This window comes from Amphiprion ocellaris, chromosome 18 (assembly GCF_022539595.1).
Source record: "Amphiprion ocellaris isolate individual 3 ecotype Okinawa chromosome 18, ASM2253959v1, whole genome shotgun sequence".
Lineage (NCBI taxonomy): Eukaryota > Metazoa > Chordata > Actinopteri > Pomacentridae > Amphiprion > Amphiprion ocellaris.
The window spans coordinates 7,850-28,652 of NC_072783.1; the positions used below are offsets into that span (position 1 = coordinate 7,850).

The 20,803-nt window shown below is 39.5% G+C and overlaps 2 long non-coding RNA genes across 2 annotated transcripts; one reads left to right on the forward strand and one right to left on the reverse strand.

Annotated features, from left to right (window-relative positions):
• Positions 1-1,299: 1,299 nt before the first annotated feature.
• LOC129347437 (uncharacterized) lies at positions 1,300-2,747 on the reverse strand. The gene is made up of 2 exons (XR_008599551.1): positions 1,581-2,747; positions 1,300-1,517 (listed from the first exon to the last, which is right to left on the reverse strand). It is a non-coding gene; the product is annotated as an uncharacterized LOC129347437 (long non-coding RNA).
• Positions 2,748-17,967: 15,220 nt separating this feature from the next.
• LOC129347350 (uncharacterized) lies at positions 17,968-20,325 on the forward strand. The gene is made up of 3 exons (XR_008599412.1): positions 17,968-18,036; positions 18,660-18,818; positions 19,734-20,325. It is a non-coding gene; the product is annotated as an uncharacterized LOC129347350 (long non-coding RNA).
• The last annotated feature ends 478 nt before the right edge of the window (positions 20,326-20,803 follow it).

The following is a 20,803-nucleotide window of genomic DNA, read 5'->3' on the forward strand; positions in this document are numbered from 1 at the left end:
CTTGGTTTTTCCCGGCGTTACTGAGTCCAAAGCTGCTGTTTCAACACAGAATGTTCACATGCATCCACAAACCTCTCAGCGCTCAAACACCCACAGACAGGAGGCTGGCTGGACCGAGGCTCGGCGGCGTCCTCAGACCCACGAGTCGGGGAGTCGCTGAACTTTTTGGTCCGGTTTGAAGGCCTCCGTGTGGTCCAGTAGAAGTCCACGTAGTCGGTGTTGGCTTTGAACCGCATCGACTGGCCGCCATCAGGTGGACTGGCTCGTCCTTGTAGGACTCCTCCTGTAGCCTTGAGGGGACCACAGGAACATTCAGTAGCTGTTGGAGTTTTTCCTGTCAGGCTCGTGGTAGAACGGCTCTGAAGTATCTTGTACTTGTCTTATCTGGAACAATCTAACAGCCTAAACTGTTAACAGCGGTGTAAAGAAGTGTTACGGGTTCTGAATGGCTCAAGTGCAGGAAATGAACTGACAAGATCTGAATGCAATAAAGGATTTATTTACAAATCTTAGAGGAACTACAAATCGTAACGGAGAACAAAAACAGGAAATACGTAAACGAAAATAGACTGCCAACCTATGGCGACCTATAGGTGAGGAGGAGTCACTACAAAATTCTAACTCACGTTGGGTAACACCAAGGCAAGAAAGATAATAATTCAAATTCACTCGATTACAAGAACTAGGAACTAAGCCAGGAAACTAACGAGTACGCGAAACTGCGAAACTTGAATTAACTCATATAAAACTACCATGAGATGCTCAGACTAGGTAAATAACTGTGGAGGTACGTTGTTCTGGGCTGGCAAGCCGGTGTCCAGGTGGTGGTTGTCGAGATGCTGCGGCAGGACGGTGTGGAGGGACACCAGGAGGTGGAAACAACACAGGTGAGTGAATTCCCGGACGCTGAGTGGCACTGGAACTGGAGCTGATGACGGAGCCCGTGGGAGCCAGCAGGAGCAGGTGGAACCAGAACTAAAACGGAGGAGGACAACCAGTATTACTAAAAGCAATCTGAGAATGCATACTAAGATCTTGGGAACGAGGAGTGACCGTTACTAGTAGTGTCACAATCCGGCACAGAGAGGTGAATGGCGTCAGACTATATTGTGTTGAGAGAGGACTTGATTGGCAGAGACCACCTGCTCCTGGCTGATGATGATTAGTGATGAGGATCTCCTGCTGCAGCCACTGCACTGCTGAACCACACCTAAAAAGGGAAAAAAGGGCGGAGGAAGAGGGAGAGGGCACTATCTCAGCCTGGCAGCAGCCAGCCTGACAAGAACACTCAGGCATAGATTAGGACTCAAACTAGATTTATTTTAGAAAACAAATCAGCTTAGAGGCATTTGTTCACACATGTGGCTGAATAGGAGGCCGTCCAATCAGATTGGAGGTCTTCACTCTGTAGGTTGTTTGTTGGGTGAGACTCTTGGACCTCCATCAGCTGACGTGGATGTTTGATGGTCTTCCTCTCTAGTGCCAGATGATTCATCCATGAATTCAGCAGCTACAGACTGAAATGAAGCTCATGCTGCTGTTATTGAATTCCTGTTCCAGATCAAATGTTCAGATCTCACCTTGAATGCAGCCCTCTGCTGTCTGATAGTTTTTCTCATTGAAGTCTTCAATAAAGTCTTTTTCCTCATGTCAGGATGTGGTGAGACTCTTTCTCAGTCTCTGCAGATGTTCCTCATTGTGCCTCTCCAGAGAAGAAACAGAAAAACTGCTGACTGCTTCAGCATCACAAACGCTCTCCAGCATTGAGAGTGTTTTAGGAATTCATTCATTGTGTTGTGAACTTTGAAGGAGCAGAAACTTTACAGCTGCCAAAGATATGAGCTCCAATTCTGGATGTTTTAGGAAATGAAGTTCATCAAATGAACCCTTGATTTTTGCTGATAACTCTCATTAAATTACTGAAGAAATCTAACATAAAAACCTGTAAACTCTCAGGCAGCTTTTGTTAAAGTTTGTCTATAATTCTATCATCATGTTCTGGAACCAGGACTCTGCAGAAGTTCCTTCAATCAGATACTTGTGTGTTTCTATTTAAGGCCTCAGGTTTGAACGTACAGCAGAGGATTAGAAAGGAGGGATTTTAATATTTAAATCAGTCCAGTAAATGCTTGGAGTCAAGTTTCAGTTGGAGCTCATTGCATTCACAAAGAAAAACAGCGATACCTTCATAGCAACATTTAATAAACCTAAAGCTTCCCTGTTGGCTCATTGGTGGAGTTTGTTACTGAGCATCTGAACCTTAAATCCAGTGAGACGACCATCTTCAGTCGAGGCCAGTCAGAGAACTTCAAGACCTTCCATCAGCTGGACCAGATGTGGCATCAGCTCCCTCTGAACATCTGGATGACAGGAGAAAAGACAGAAATCAAACACAGATCACAGAAATACAATTTATTCACTTTCATCATTTTATAAAAGTAGCATGAACTTTATTAAAACTGGACAACATCAGTAATGAAAGTAAATGTTTTTATCTCATGTTGAAGCTAAATTTAAAGTCAATTTTAATGACAGTTTATCCTGAGAGGAGTGAAAATGGAGCTTTTCTTTCCTTTTTAGAATATTCCCTCAAAATATTCTGTTTATTATTGGCTTTAGAAGCATTTTTCTTTACTTATTTATTTTTAGATACCTCAGACTGATGCACTTTGCTGGTTTGCAGATAATTTCATGTACAATGACAATAAAGATCTTCTATTCTAACATATTTTGCTAAAACAAGAATTGCAAACCTTCTCAACCATCTCTCAGTCTGCAAAATTCCAACTGCGACAAAGAATTATCTGATGTAGTTATTATTATAATCTTTACTGAACCAGCCCTGGAATTAATAAAAATCTGTATATGGATATGATTTTCTCTGATGGGACCACTATGGAAGCCGTAGTAATTATTAACTAGACTTTGAGGGGAAAGATGGGGTCTTCATTCAGGTGGATAAAAAAATGCTCTCCCTTAAAAAAAACAACTGCATCCAATAAAGTAAATCTCTTCTGCACTGCACACATACTACACTTTTGTATAACTCTGGATGTCAGAGTAAAGGCAGACAGATCCACTGATCAGCCACAACATTCTGACCACTGACAGCTGAAGAGAACAACATCCATCATCTTGTTCTAATGCAACGTTCTGCTGGGAAACCTTGACGTTCATGTGGATGTTTGACATGTACCACCACCTAAACACTGCAGGACAAACAACCCCCTAGTCTCCATGGCAACAGCAGTCCTTGATGCCAGCTGCCTCCCTCAGCAGGACAAATTAAACTGCTCAGGAGTGGTATGAGGAACACGACAGAGCTAAGCTGTTCACCTGGGTTCCACACTCCCCACATCCAGATCTTATTGAGCATCTGTGGGGTGGTCCAGGATCAGCCTGGTCTAGGTAGGACCCACCCTGCAACCCACAGGACCCACAGAATCCACAGGACATCCCCAGAGGTTCTGGTGAAAGTTACTAATGACCTTCTCATAGCGTCAGATAATGGACTGGTCTCTATACTTATTTTGTTGGACCTTAGTGCGGCATTCGATACAATCGACCACAAACTTTTATTACAGTGACTAGAACATTGTATTGGCATTAAAGGGACAGCATTGGACTGGTTTAAATCCTACTTATCAGACAGGTTCCAGTTTGTGCATGTCAACAATGACTCTTGTGAGCATACTGGGGTTAATCATGGAGTTCCTCAGGGTTCTGTCTTAGGACCAATACTGTTCACATTATACATGCTTCCCTTAGGCAATATTATTAGGAAGCACTGTATTAATTTCCATTGTTATGCTGACGACACTCAATTGTATTTATCTATGAAGCCAGATGAAACTAATCAGCTAGCTAGACTGCAAGATTCTCTTAAGGACATAAAGACCTGGATGACCTATAATTCCTTACTGCTAAATTCAGACCAGACTGAAGTCATTGTATTTGGCCCCAAACTTCTTAGAGAATTGCTTTCAAAGCATATAGTTACTCTGGATGGCATTACATTGGCCTCCAGTACTACTGTGAGGAACCTTGGCATTAACTTTGACCAGGACATGTCCTTTAACTCACACATAAAACAAATCTGTAGGACTTCCTTTTTCCACCTGAGAAATATTGTAAAAATCAGGAACATCCTGTCTCAGAGTGATGCAGAAAAACTAGTCCATGCATTTGTTACTTCTAGGCTTGACTACTGTAATTCCTTATTATCATGTTGTCCCAATAGCTCTCTGAAACATCTATAGCTGATCCAAATGCTGCAGCCAGAGTGCTGACGGGAGTTAGCAAGAGAGGTCATATTTCTCCTATATTGGTTTCTCTTCATTGGCTTCCTGTTAAATCTAGAATAGAATTCAAAATCCTTCTTCTGACATATAAAGCTCTTAACAACCAATCTCCATCATATCTTAAAGACCTGATAGTAATTCAATTCAATTCAATTCAATTCAATTTTATTTATATAGCGCCAATTACAGTCAAATTGTCTCGAGACGCTTTACAGAACCCATATGCCTGACCCCCAGAGCAAGCCAAAAGGCGACAGTGGCAAGGAAAACACCCTTTTAACAGGGAAAAAAACCTCGAGCAGAACCCGGCTCTAATGTGGGGGACCCATCTGCCTGCTGGCCGGGCGGGTTGAGAGGGACAGAAGAGGTAGAAAGGTAGAGATAGAGGAGTAGAGGTAGAGATAGAGGGATACAGATAGAGGGGTAGAGATGGAGAGGTGGGGGGTGGGACACAAGGACCATAAAACACAGCCACACATCTGAAGCATCCAGCATCCAGCTCTGGGACCAGGGACACTCGGAGAAAGGACACAGAAAGAAACAGAGTGAATGTAATGCAATAATAGTATATATAGTAAATACATAGGTAGTTAGAGAAGGGCTCAGTGCATCAAGAGAGGTTCCCCAGCAGCCTAGGCCTATAGCAGCATAACTAGGGGCAAACTAAAGGGACGTCAAGAGGGGAAGTCAGTTTTGCAAATGAAAACACCAGCTCACCCCGTCAGGGTCACCCAGTCAGCCCTAACTATAAGCTTTGTCGAAAAGGAAGGTTTTAAGCCTGGTCTTAAAAGTAGAGAGGGTGTCCGCCTCCCGAACCCAAACTGGGAGCTGGTTCCACAGGAGAGGTGCCTGATAACTGAAGGCTCTGCCTCCCATTCTACTTTTAGAGATTCTAGGAACAACAAGTAAGCCTGCAGTCTGAGAGCGAAGAGTTCTGCTAGGGTAATATGGTACTATCAGATCTTTAAGATATGATGGAGATTGGTTGTTAAGAGCTTTATATGTCAGAAGAAGGATTTTGAATTCTATTCTAGATTTAACAGGGAGCCAATGAAGAGAAACCAATATAGGAGAAATATGATCTCTCTTGCTAACTCCCGTCAGTACTCTGGCTGCAGCGTTTTGGATCAGCTGTAGATGTTTCAGAGAGCTTTTGGGACAACCTGATAATAAGGAATTACAGTAGTCAAGCCTAGAAGTAACAAATGCATGGACTAGTTTTTCTGCATCACTCTGAGACAGGATGTTCCTGATTTTCACAATATTTCTCAGGTGGAAAAAGGAAGTCCTACAGATTTGTTTTATGTGCGAGTTAAAGGACATGTCCTGGTCAAAGATAATAGTACCATATCATCCTAGCAGAACTCTTCGCTCTCAGACTGCAGGCTTACTTGTTGTTCCTATAATCTCTAAAAGTAGAATGGGAGGCGGAGCCTTCAGTTATCAGCTCCTCTCCTGTGGAACCAGCTCCCAGTTTGGGTTCTGGAGGCGGACACCCTCTCTAATTTTAAGACCAGGCTTAAAACCTTCTTTTTTGACAAATCTTATAGTTAGGACTGACTGGGGGACCCTGATGGGGTCAGCTGGAGTCTTCCTCTTGGACGTCCCTTAGTTCTGCCCCTAGTTCTGCTGCTACAGGCCTAGGCTGCTGGAGGACCTCTCTGGATGCACTGAGCCCTTCTCTATCTACCATTAGATTTAATATATATATATATACCATTATTGCATTACACTCACTCTGTTTCTCCCTGTGTCCTTTCTCTGAGTGTCCCTGATCCCAGAGCTGGATGCTTCAGATCTGTGGTTGTTCTCCCACCAACTGGCCTAATCTCCATCTGTGGGATGCTGCTGCTGCTGACCTTCCTCCAGCCCACTGCTTCCAGCTGCCCATTTCCATCAATCTACTCTGCATCACCCTCACTATACTTGATTTGCTCATCTACATATTTTTGAATTTACCACCAGCTATATACAATATATTGCCAAAAGTATTGGCTCACCTGCCTTGACTCGCATATGAACATAAGCGACATCCCGTTCCTAATCCATAGGGTTCAATATGACGTGGGTCCACCCTTTGCAGCTACAACAGCTTCAACTCTTCTGGGAAGGCTGTCTACAAGGTTTAGGAGTGTGTTTATGGGAATTTTTGACCATTCTTCCAGAAGCACATTTGTGAGGTCACACACTGATGTTGGACCAGAAGGTCTGGCTCTCAGTCTCCACTCTAATTCATCCCAAAGGTGTTCTATGGGGTTGAGGTCAGGACTCTGTGCAGGCCAGTCAAGTTCATCCACACCAGACTCTGTCATCCATGTCTTTATGGACCTTGCTTTGTGCACTGGTGCACAGTCATGTTGGAAGAGGAAGGGACCAGCTCCAAACTGTTCCCACAAAGTTGGGAGCATGGAATTGTCCAAAATGTCTTGGTATGCTGAAGCATTCAGAGTTCCTTTCACTGGAACTAAGGGGCGAAGCCCAGCTCCTGAAAAACAAGCCCACACCATAATCCCCCCTCCACCAAACTTTACACTTGGCACAATGCAGTCCGACAAGTATGGTTCTCCTGACAACCACCAAACCCAGACTGGTCCATCAGATTGCCAGATGGAGAAGCGTGATTGGTCACTCCAGAGAAGGTGTCTCCACTGCTCTAGAGTCCAGTGGTGGCTGCTTTACACCACTGCATCCCACGCTTTGCATTGCACTTGGTGATGTATGGCTTGGATGCAGCTGCTCGGCCATGGAAACCCATTCCATGAAGCTCTCTGCTGAAGCACTGTTCTGGAGCTAATCTGAAGGCCACATGAAGTTTGAAGGTCTGTAGCGATTGACTCTGCAGAAAGTTGGCCACCTCTTGGCACTATGCTCCTCAGCATCCGCTGACCTCGCTCCGTCAGTTTACGTGTCCTACCACTTGGTGGCAGAGTTGCTGTCGTTCCTACACACTTCCACTTTCTTATAATACAGCTGACAGTTGACTGTGGAATATTTAGGAGCCAGGAAATGTCACGACTGGATTTGTTGCACAGGTGGCATCCTATCACAGTTCCATGCTGGAATTCACTGAGCTCCTGAGAGCGACCCATTCTTTCACAAATGTTTGTAAAAGCAGTCTGCAGCCTAGGTGCTGGATTTTATACACCTGTGGACATGGAAGTGATTGGAACACCTGATTCTGATTATTTGGATGGGTGAGCCAATACTTTTGGCAATATATATATTCTAATATTTTCTTTAAGAACATTCACATAAAAATCAACCAAAATCCAGCGAAATTTGCTGGATTTTGGTTGATTTTTTTGTGAATGTTCTTAAGAAACACCTTTAACATTTTTTTCCATCAAAAAATGTTCAAAAATGTTGAAAATTTGGACATCAGAAGTTTCACTGTGAATTTTTTTCCCCCCTACATTTTCAAACTTTAAAACGGGTTAATTTTGACCCACAGGACGACACGAGGGTTAACTCACTATTGTACTCATTCTGTTGTCTAACAGAAACACAAAAACATGTAAATATAAAGTTTCTGGACAATTAGACTGTATTAATACGCATTGTAAGTGAGCACAGAGAGCAGAAGAGAAGTAAACGGATGTAAAAACTGGCTGAGTTTAGGTTCCACTGAAGCACAACAGCAACATTAAAACACAGGAACCCACCCAGTCCTTGTTTACTGGTGTCAAACTGGTCTTAAAGTTTCCACCATCTCTGAATGTCCTTCAGCATTTCAGCTTCCAGAGCTCTAAGCTGTGGGTAGAGAATCAGATGGTAGCATGAGGTACTTTAGCTGCAAAATGTGCTAACACTGAGAATTTTCCTGTCTTTGCCAACGATAGTACAAATAATTAACTGGATCCTCTGTATCTCAGATGCTGATGGTGCATGAAGACTCTTGTGTTCCCTCCTGCAGGTCATTTTGTGGCCTTTGCTAGTGGCTGAGAGATTTTAAAGTTAAGCAGAAGCAGAAAGTAAATGAACCCGATGGACTGTGAGGCTGTTTCTGAATGGAACATCTGGAAGGAGGAGGCAGCGAGGGAGCAGGATTATAAAAAGTTTGAGCTAGAAGATCAGCTGGTTCCTCAGTTAGAACATAGAAGTTCCATAAAATTCTTAGTGGCTTGTAGAACTAGGAGGTCATCTAGCTGTCGGGGGCCAGAGTGTCGTTCTGCAGGTCAAAATTGACCCGTTTTAAAGTTTGACAATGTGGAGAAAATAGATTTCCCCAGTGAAACTTCTGATGTCCACATTTTCAACATTTTTGGGAAATCTTTGAACATTTTTTGGTGGGAAAAAAAGAAATGTTAAAAATGTTTCTTAAGAACATTCACATAAGAATGATTTTTATGTGAATGTTCTTTAAGAAAATATTACAAGTTTTACTGATATCTGGAATCACTTTAGATATTTTTAGGATTTTTTTTGAAGATTTTTACTCATTTTTTTGAAAATATTTACAATAATTTTCTTGTCAAATCTGTGGGATTTTTTTTTTTAAATAAAACTTTTAAGGGAAACTTTCAAGGAATTATTGGAGTTTTCTTCCTGAAGGTTTTGCACATTTTCAGAAATTTGGGAAATTTTTTTGCTGAATTTTTGGATTTTTTTCAGACAAGGAAACGATATTTTTTGGTGCCCGTAAATGAAGACAACAGGAGGGTTAATAAGTTTGCTGCAACAACAACTGTATAAGGGGGTGTGATGTTTACAGCTTGTCTCCTATTAAATTTTGATTGAAATAAACATTGTTGTTCCTCCGACGTATGCTACAGATATTTAATGCTGCCATAACTTGGTAATCCCCCTCCATTAGATGTCTACAGAGAATCAGCAGAACATCAGAAAGCTGCTGCTGTGTCAACATCTCAAACCCACCAGTCCTCTGCATATGTCTGCCCACCTCAGGGCACGACTTTCTGTACATGAATATTCTACACAGAACATATGCTGAAGACTACACAGGAATACAGTCTCTTTGCTATTAATAATGTGCTGCTGTCGGAGGTTTGCACCTGCCTCAGGTGAGCTCTGCGGTTTGGTGCTGAATATCTTTAAAAACAACTTTTTTAGTTCTGTTGACATTCACCTCCAGAAAAGTAACTTTGAAGTTTGTTTTCTTTGATCAGCTGTTAAAGAAGTGATTTGTGCAGTGATATCACTCTTTTCAGGCACCAAACTAACTAAACATATCCTGGAGGGACACCAGGAAACGCTTAATAATCTGTAAACTGGAGATTTCTGCTCTGAATTGGATTTTTTAATATACTGCAAAAATACAAATAAAACTGGAGCATTAATATTTGAAAAATGTGCTTCTACACAATGTCTGAACAGAGGAATATGATGCACCTCCAACAGAAGATAATATTCAGAGTATTAATGTGTTTTCAAACCACTCTCACTAGATGACAACAAAAAAAAACCTGTTTGTGCACTAAATAAAATCCCACTTTGAATGAGGGAATACATGTCAGTGTGTCTGCTGTGATATAATGAGCAAACTATGGATATGAATCATTTCCGTCATTGCAGGTATTACAGTTCTGCGCCTTCGGCAGTCAGTGATTGATAACTCCGATGATTACACTTTGCCAATGGGAGATGGAGGAAGAGAGGAAAGGAAGGGGCATAATGACACTAATGATAATTACAGAGATGCTAAAACCTGAAACTTCAGCTCTACCTTCACTCCTCGACAGCAAGACGTCCTCTGACCCTAGAAGACCTTCAGCTGGGTGTGATTTCAATAGAAAGATAATAATATCTGTGGAGATGTAATTACTTTACATAGCAGTTCCATAAAACATGAAAATCTAGCAGATTAACCCCCATATAAAGAGTGTTTTTTTTTTAAAAATGTAAGCCATGGATGGCCTAACAGATGCCGTCACAACGTCTCAGAAAACGCTTCATATTTTCCTTAAACCCTCGTGTCGTCCTGCGGGTCAAAATTGACCCGTTTTAAAGTTTGAAAATGTGGGGGAAAAAAATATATTTCCACAGTGAAACTTCTGATGTCCACATTTTCAACATTTTTGGGAAATCTTTGAACATTTTGTGGTGGAAACAAGAAATGTTAAAAATGTCATAAAAATCAACCAAAACCCAGGGAAATTCGCTGGGTTTTGGTTGATTTTTATGTGAATGTTCTTAACGACAATATTAGAAGTTTTACTGATATATATGGAATCACTTTAGATATTTTTCGGGGTTTTTTGGAAGATTTTTACTCATTTTTTGAAAATATTTACAAGAATCTTCTTGCCAAATTTGGGGGATTTTTTAAAATAAAACTTTTAAGGGACACTTTTAAGGAATTATTGGAATTTTCTTCCTGAAGGTTTTGCAAATTTTCAGAAATTTGGGGATTTTTTTTGCTTAATTTTTGGATTTTTTTACAGACAAGGAAACAATATTTTTTGGTGCCCATAAATGAGGACAACAGGAGGGTTAATTGGTGCATTCATTGTCTTCAGTCTGTGTGGCCATCTTATATGAAACCTGCTTTACATCAGCCTTCAAGACACGTTACCCTCATGTATGAAGTATGAAACTGTATGTCACAGAAACATATGGGCCCTAATTTATGCATGATGTTGTTTTAATGAAGACAAATCTTTCATCATCTGTCAGACTTCAGAGTGCACGTGTGCAGAAAGTGTTAATGTAGACTGAACAGATGTGACACCAGTAAAACTCCCAACGAAACACAAAACACAGCATTCACCTGCATAATTCTTAGTTTGAATTATTATAGCACTTTTCAAGAAAAATCCATTTCCAAAAACTGTGTTCTGTTCTGTATTTTCACATTTTTTACTGAACATTTTAACAGATTTGAAATTGTACTATGATTATACCCTCTTTTTCACTTATTTAAGTGTCTTTTTTTATATAGTTAAAAGCATAACTTATAAAAATAACTGTACATACACTTTTAAAGACCATGCACATCACGGCAGTCTTGAGTTTAGAGTGACTCCGATAACTTCTAAGTTTCTATGATGGAATCATTAAAACCCACGAGTCTATCACAAAACATAATCGAGCATTTTGTTTTTTTCATAGATTTATCATAGGTATTCTGAAAATATGTGTCAAAAATATGCATACAGCAACTTGAATCATCAGTTCTGATGTACAAAGCTCTAAATCTATTTTTTTAGTGGCATGGCCTCTTAAGAACTTGCAAGTGATTATTTTTGACTGCAGCTGCTGATTCCGATGAGCCAATTGAAAAAACTCATTCGACTCAGTCACAAACACAACAATGGAAAAGTCTAAGGAGCTTAGCAAAGCTCTGAAGAAGCAAAACATTGACTTAACAAGTCAGGAAAATTACTTAAAGCCATTTCAGGAACAAATTCATGAAGGCTAATGATCAGGGAGAAAACACAAACTTTCACCTGCTGTCGACAGACAGTTGCTCAGATGGTCAAGAGTCGACCAAGAATCACCAAAAAACATCTGCAATGAACTAGAAGCAGCTGGAACACAGCCTTCCACAGTCCAGTGGGTTTTATATCGCCATGGGCTGAGAGGCTGCCGTCCCAGAAGAAGCACCTTAAAGCTCAAATGAAGTTTGTTGCTGAAAGAAAAATCCTTCTGGAGGAAAATTCTGTTGCCAGATGAAACAAAAATGAAGATATTTGGCCACAATGACCAGAAATATGTTTGGAGAGAAGATGAAGCTTTTAACCTCAAGAACACCCAACCTACTGTCAAGCATGGTGGTGATAGTATTATGCTCTGGGGCTGTTTCGCTGCCAGTGTAACTGGTTCTCTCAAAGTAAATGGAATAAAGATTATCTCCACATTCTTCGGGAAAATCGTGAGCCAGAAACTTAAATCTTGGCTGCAGTTCGGTGTTTCAACAACACAATGGCCCCAAGACTGATGTCAAAGTCAACAAATTTAGTTGGATTGCATTGATTCTTTTAAGCACAGTGGTCAAAGATACAATCAGAAGCTTATGGACGGCTACTAAACACAATTAGCTGGGGTGAAAATGGCCAAAGGACATTTGACCAAATATTAGCATTGCTGTGTGTATTTTAGACCCAGCAGATTTTATCTTATTTCCACTGCTAAAATCTGTTAAACTAAAATGCATGATTGTTTTTGTGACAGATGGATGGGTTTCAGTCTTTCACAGAAAATTCAGAGTAGTTGTCATTAAAAAGTCCAGACTGCAGTGATATATGTGGTCTTTACAACTGTACCTGTTAAACTATTCTATATGAATTCCTCTTTGTCTGTCATAGATCTATTCACTGAATACTGACAATTCCCTGATTAAAGTGATCGCCCAGGAGAACTAATTACAAACAGCAACGATCAAAAACTGGAAGCTTGTCTCCTGTAGATAATTTAAGTCTTGTATGAAACTGGTGAACTCTGACACCAATGAAAAGTACTATATATAGAAGTAAATACAATAAATGGGTGCTGCAGAACTCTGACCATAAATAGTGATGAAAATGGGGTTTATATAATTAATATCTTAAAGGTTTTATTTAAAAGTAACACATAGCCAAAAATATCGTTTACTGGCAAAGGACGTACAAGTCAGTCCCTATGCTGCTGCACTCTGAATCTTCTGAGCTAAAAATAATGAGATCGGTTGATTATTTCCCAAAACGGAGCGAACAAACAGCATGATTTGATTATTTTGTTGTCAAAATGTCAGTTCTGTTTGGTGCGTTTGTATTTACTTTATTGGATGTAACCTCCATATTGACCTTCCAACTGTTTAACACCTTCACAAATAAACTCACCTGCAGATTCATCTTTTACACAATAATGCTATTGCGATTTTATGGAGATCTACTCTGACCTCAGAAAATCATGAATTCAAAAGTTTCAAATAAGTTTAACCCTCGTGTCGTCCTGCGGGTCAAAATTTACCCGTTTTAAAGTTTGAAAATGTGGAAAAAATATATATTTTCACAGTGAAACTTCCGATGTCCACATTTTCAACATTTTAGGGAAATCTTTGAACATTTTTTGGTGGAAAAAAAGAAATGTTAAAAATGATTCTTAAGAACATTCACATAAAAATCAACCAAAATCTAGCGAATTTCGCTGGATTTTGGTTGATTTTTATGTGAATGTTCTTATAGAAAATATTAGAAGTTTTACTGATATATATGGAATCACTTTAGATATTGTTAGGATTTTTAAAAAAAAAAAGATTTTTACTCAATTTTTGAAAATATTTTCTTGCCAAATTTGATGGATTTTTTAAAAAAATAAAACTTTAAAGGGAAACTTTTAAGGAATTACTGGAATTTTCTTCCTGAAGGTTTTGCAAATTTTCAGAAATTTGGTGAATTTTCTTGCTGAATTTTTGGATTTTTTTCGGACAAGGAAACAACTTTTTTTGGTGTCCATAAATGAAGACAACAGGAGGGTTAAACAATTACAAAAATACAAGTTTTGCAGAATTTCCTGTTTTAGAATAACATATTTCACTGAAGCATAACTGATGCCTTATTGTGTTCATTAGTTTATCGTTGCTCAAGAAAAAGTGAGAATAAAACTAATTCAAATTTTAAATGTTCCTTTAAACTGTAACAAAATCTAACTTCACTGACTATTTTGTACTTTAACTTAAGTTTATGTAAATCATCAAATTCCTCTAAAAGAAACAATCCTGATAACCGTCAAATATTCACATAATTTTCGTTGAGTGAGTTCAGAAACAAGGGATTTGAAGTCTGAATGATGTTCATGCTGTAAAATATAGCGTTTTTTTCAATATTACCACAATTCCACAGGCCTTGACCATCTTTTGCTGTTTTTTTAAAGCAGACCTAAATAAATCTCAGTCTGATCAAACAGATTTCCACCTGCTGTTTCTTGTGCTTCACCAATCACAATATTACATATTAATATATTATAATGGGTGGGTTTTGATACGTTGACTGTTAAAAGGATTGTTGTTAACCCGGTTAGCACGCAGCATTCCAACACTGGCTACCATCACCTCCAAGTTCTAATAAAGTTTAATCAAATGTTCAGACAACCTTTCAAGAATATTCTCATTTCTATTATTCCTGCAAAGTTCATGTTTTAACAAAGGATCAGTGTCTAAAAAATGTTTTCCAGATGTTGTCAGGGCCTCAGATCATTTTTTATGATGTTCCTGTAAGGTGGAACATTTAACTTGCAATGTTCTTCAATAAAATATTTCCACAATAATACAGAGGAAACATGTTGTTACTGCAGTATTTGGAAGAAGAGCTGATTGTGGAGATGAGGACTATCCATGGGAGCACATGTTGCTCAGATTGTCGGTTTATCCAGTAAGCGGCATTTTGATCTGCACCCGTAAGACTCCATTCCTATTGAAACTGAACTGAGAGGTTCTAGACGAGTTCACATTTGGGGATTTATCTAGAAGTATTGGTGTTACCTGCAGTGGACCAGTCCCAAACATTTTTAAAATAACAGGTGGGTTTGATGCATTGATTGTGCAGAGAAGCGTCACTGAGACACTTTTGTACACGTCTTTGATTGGTTGTAGGTCTATCCAGTGGTGTCCAGGAGGCAAATGCAAGCTCATACATTTCATATATTATCACTCAATTTAAAGTTTAATGCTTTGAACAAAACCTCGAAGCCTCATTCACACAACTTTCTCTCACTTTTGACAGTTAAATCTGATCTGCAGCAAAGAGGAATCAGTTTTAGCGGTTTGTAAATGTGACATGTTCACAAGGTCGAGTCAATGATGCAACCAGCAGCTCTTCCTCTCCTTTTAACCTCTTAGGTTTCAGTCTTCCTCCCAGCGAAGCGAGAAAACGACAGCGAACAGAAGGAGGAAGAGAAGATGGACAAGTGATGTTCCCATTACTGCTGTGTTCATCTGAGCCCTGGAGGGAAACCAGAGAGCTGGAATAGACGGCGTACATTTCTGGACAGATGAGAGGATTCAGTATTATTATTCTAACCCAGAGGAAAGGAGCACTACAGAGCAGAATTCACATGTGCACAATGTGTTTTCAAGCATGTGAGTTCCTATTACGCCAACAGCGTCGGTATGATCTCAATCTCCTGCAGGTGAAAAATTAATTGCCTCCTTCTCACAACTCTGATTTTGCATTTAGAGACATAACGGAAAGACATATGAAAGGTCCTTGAAAGATGATGGTTCAAGAGATGCTGTCAGAGCCTCTGATTGGCTCTTCAAGGGCCTCATATATCTGTGTTACCTGAGCGCTGGAGTGATTTATGAAAAAAAGGATACGCAAGGTATTTTATATCAGCCAGCAGAGAAGACAGCACTTTCAAAAACAGGAGGTTTCGGGGTCACGCTTTTTCTATTGGTTGATTATTTTTAGAGGCAATTATGCGTCTCCGTTTATCTCCGCTTATAGTAAGTAGATCTGTTGAATGTTTGACTTTCATGGCCTTGTCAAAGCATGAATTAAAAACTACAGAAATAAGAGCATTTTAAAAAGAGACCAAACGGTAATCATCAGAAACAGTTCACAATGTGTGATCAGCCATCACAAAATGAAGTTTATGTGGAAACCATGTGGGATCCACTGAGATAATTATCAACAACAGACTTATGAAGATTAAGCAGAACAATTATCTGCAAGATGTATCTTAAACATACATTATGACCTCTTACTTTTATCACAATTAACTCTTCCCTTTTTCAAAATAAACTTGCGTTATTTCCATGTCGGCACATTGCTCACACATGAGACTTCCAGAACTGTTTCTGTATCACCTATCAGCAGTGATGAAGAATCAATTCAGAACATTACCAGTAAACATTTACATTTTTTTTTACCTCTAATAGTACAGAAGCTTTCACAGGACTGTTGGTGTTAAAAACTAAACGGCTCATTCTGCAGGGTGGACTTTCAGTAGTTTTGTTCTTAACGGAGATTTAACATGCCAGTGGTGTTTAAATGTCACATTAGGACTTCTGAAGTGAGTCACTGATGCTAAGCTAGCTGCTATATTGAAGTACTCCTTGTTAAAACTTACAGAATTTTTTTCTGGTTGTACAAATAAAAATGTGATTTAAGAAAAATACTTCATATCCTAAGTGCAAGAATCTAGATGGGAGCAAAGGATCAAAATGAGCTGATGGAATTCTAGAGCCACTAAGTCTGTTTAAGGAGGAGGATGGGGTGGATGGATGGGTCAGACCTCTTTTAACCTGCTCAGTTTCCATCTCCAATCAAAAGTCAACATTTCTTACATGCAGAAAAACAAAAATGTTAGATTACACTGTGCAGTATTTCATTAGATCTAGAGAAAGTCGGTTCTCTGCACATCTTCCAGAAAAATGCAGTTAAATCTGGTGCTCCTCAGCTCGAAGACAGTAAATTTCCTGACTAGAGAACACTGATTAAAAGCCTTTGGTGAACTAACACTTCAAACATGTCTTTATTAGAATCAAAGAGGACAAAGAGTGGAGGCCAACACATATTCAGCCTAAACTAGGTGAACAACTGTGACTGGATAATTTGGTTTAACTTGGTTTGAACTCGATTGGATGATAAATCCAACAATCAGAGTTGCCCACACTGAATACCATGTCAAGAGCCAATGAACCCTTTTATGTACCTTTATTTCTGAGACTTTAAGTTAATATAGTTGGTTATTTTCCATCAGTTTCTCCATCAATGTACAAATTAGGTAATTGAATCTTTGCTTTCACTTCCAGATTGTTCTTTGCTGTTTGCTTACAGCTTGTCTGATTAAAGCTGTGTGTAACCAGTAAAAAAGGGATAAGAAAATAAATAGGTAATAGGAAATTGGACCAGAATCAGAAGATTTAAAGGTACGGCAGGAGCCCAAATGATGAATAACTATAGTGAAATATGACACAGACAATGCAACTAGAAAACACAGTTTGTAGTGAAATAAAAAAAATAGAATTTGCAGCTGCTTATAGTATAAAATCCCCCTTTACAGAAAACACAAATAATAAAGTAGATCATGTCCAATCTTAGTTTTAGTCCTTTGTCCTCAGTCCAAATAGTTCAATAGTTCAATTGTTCGTTCAGATGGGTTGTGTGACACACACCCACAACACAGTTCAATCCAACCGCACGTCACGCCTGTAGGTAGGTTCTTTTGGGCAGTGGCTCGCCATCCGTTAATGGAGTTCTTCAAAGTTCTTCCAATAATCCCCAGCAGAGTTTAGGAGACTTCAGTTCTCACACTATTGTAGTCTGGTATTGGAATCCAACTCAAAAACCTGACCTATGGGCACTGTTCCCTCTAAGCTGCGCGCGTGCGTAATTGCGCACTGCTGACACGGTCTCCGCGCACACAACATCGGCGCTGCGCACAAAAAAAAATCCAACCTAAATTGTAAATAAAATAAACACGTAACAATTCATTCTGTGCTATTTTTCAACGTGAGTCAGTGAGTGACCGGTGACTGGCTGCTGCAGCCAATGATGCGATTCACATACGTATTTACCATAGACTGTATATAATGGTATTTACGCAGCTAATCAACGTCAGGCGTCCTTATGTGCAGCCACAGTTGTTCTCATAGATATGAATGAGTAGATAGGACACGCCCCTTTGACCTGCGTGCTACTGCGAGGCTAAGCTAGTGGGGGCAAAGTTTCAGTGCATTCCGTTGATGCAGACGGCGTGAAAACGGAAACAAGAAGTATCCGGCTCACTGTTCTGCATACAATTACACACTGTGTCGTACGATTGAGACAAGGAACCTTGGAATGACTTTTCATAGGTAAGAATAGTTTTTGGCTCTTTTTTCATTATGAAATCTTGTTGAGAGCTTCCAGTCTATGAGAGCTAACTAGTTAGCCACTAGCAAAACGCTAAGGCGAGCTAGCAGCTTGACAACCAAATACCAGACGATTAATAGTAGCTGTAGTATAGCTGTACAAGCAGTAGTAGTAATACTAAAAGTACAAGCAGCAGTAGTAGTATAAACAACTGTTAGAGTCGTAGAAGTAGTATCAGCATTTGTAATAGTATTCCAAGTTGTAGTAGCAGTGCCAGTATCAGCAGCAGTAGTTACTGTACTATCACTACTACTAGTAGTAGTCACACTGCTATTACTACCACCAATACTACCAATAGTAGTTATAAAGCCTAACTCATGTATATCCAGATTACCATCTATGTTCTTCCTCCAAACCCATTTTATGATTGGGATTACAGGCAGTTCTTTAGGTCTGCTCTCAGATAATTGAAATGTTACTAAACAAGGTTATACTTATCAAATTAAATAGCTCTGGTCTCCAGTATATTGGCGAATTCGGTTCTTTGTACTTAATTTATTAGCATTTCTTTTTAATATGTTGTGAACAGACTTAATTACTTCTCTACTTTTCTTACTCCATGTAGGTTTCCCAGAGACTATGGGTTGAGGAAGAATTGGAAGTTTGTCGGCTTAGACCTGGTGTCATTCCATCAGTGTTAAACTTCCCGGCTCATCTTGGAAGAGTACGTGCCAGAAAGACCACGACCAAGCAGCCTTGAGATCTTAGGCAGCGTCTCCCTCAGGTGGGTGTCGACGGTGTTCACAGTCAGGTCTGTGGTAATCCTGTCAAAAAACAAAACAGAAAAAATCTAGATTATAAATCAACATGTAACCAAAGCACTCTGTGTATAACGCCATAGTATAGGATGTAGTTCAGAAAACGTCATAGTATGCTTTACTCAAGAATAGCATAGTATGGCCTGTAGTTCATAGTACAGCATGTTGGCAAGAAAAAAAAACAAAACCGATTATTATGTGGTTCAAAAACCGCAAAATGATAGGATGTTGCCTAAAATTGTCATGTATGATATGTGGTTCAAAAAATGTCATAGTGCAGTATATTGTCAAAATAGTATGTAATTCAAGAAAACATCAGAGTATGTCATCTAAAAAATTCCATAGAATAATTTCATTGCACAAGTAAAAGTATAGTAACTTTTAAAACTGTTCGAATTCTTATAGGTTGCTAAAAAAAAACTAAAACAAAAAACGTCACAGTAATATGTCAATTAAAAAAGCCTATAGTATAGCGTGTCGCCCAACAAACATCACAGTATAGCATGTCACTCTAAAAACATCACAGTATAGCCTTTAGTCCACAGCTGTCAGTAGGTGAAGAGCAACACAAAAACAGTCCAAACGCTGGTTTCCAGAGGGTTAGACGAGAATTTATTTGAAAGAGTAAGTTTACAACAACACAACATATGAGGGGGTTAAAAACAAATGGGTGTTAGTAAAATAAAAATAAATCAACAGAACTAAAAGTGAACTTCATGTTGACATTGATGGGCATTCCAACCAGGAACAAAGTAAAACATAATCAATACGAAAAAAAAACTCTTCCTGTTCACCTCTTAAAACCCAAAAACACACCGCAGTAGCTCCCTAAACTAAAACTACCAATGGGTTCCCTGTTTTCCTTTCTGAACAATTCAAAGGTCCCTCTCTATCTCCCCACACATCCACCAACCACTGGAACACATCTCCAAAGTTCTGCTGGGCCAGCTCAGCTTCCCCTCAGAAGAAGTGCTGCCACCTGCCAGATGAAGGAGCCTTTTGAGAGGCAGCTGGCATCGTGATTGGACTGTACTTTGGTCTGTTCCAATCCAGCTTCAGCTCCAGAGACGACAGGCGGGACGAGTCAACGGAGGCCGGGTGGACGAAGACATGCAGCTGAGTACAATCCAGAAAACAACAGAGGAGGAGTGCAGCAGCCCAGAGCCAGAACAACCAGAGTAGCATCGTATGTCTCTTAGAAAACATCATAGTATAGCCTTTGGCATGAAAAAATGCCATCATATACATCGTATATTGTACAAATAACAAGTCAAAGCAAAGAGACATACATTGTAGAATTGTAGTAATTGTGGGCTGACTGATTTACTGATTATCAGTATTTTATTTTTTACTGATTTACGGTAATAAATACATTTAAAAATGCCACTACTTTGGCTCTGAACCTTTATCTACCTGTGGTCGCTCTGTCTTCTGGAGTGATTTGATTGGTTATACGTCACGAATAAAACTCCTTTAACTTAACATCTGTAAACAAAACAAAAACGTATCAAAGTTTTCTGTTAGAGTTTGTGTTCTTCAAAGTTTAACTCCAAGTTTTTAAATACTTTCATTTACTGCAAATGAATATCGACTCCAAATGTCTCACTAATAATCATTATCAGCCTTAAAAACCCACAAAACACCCCTCTATACTGGACCACACTTAGTACAGTCTGGTTCCCCCTTCTATAAATCTGCTTGGAATCGTCCACTTCCTGTTTGTCAAAGTGGCCTTCTACCTGGAAAGGGTTTTGTTGGAGCTCATGCAACAAACATTTTGGGTAACTGCACTTTAATATGGATGGATGACACTGAATTAGAGTCTGTTTTAATGAGACTGAGTTAAGATGTGTAGCTCTGTCATTAAATAGGAAATTATTTCTCAGAATTCACAGAGAAAAGTCTGAAATGTTTGCTAGGTTAGCGTCCCACATGTTCTTTGGCTCAGCTA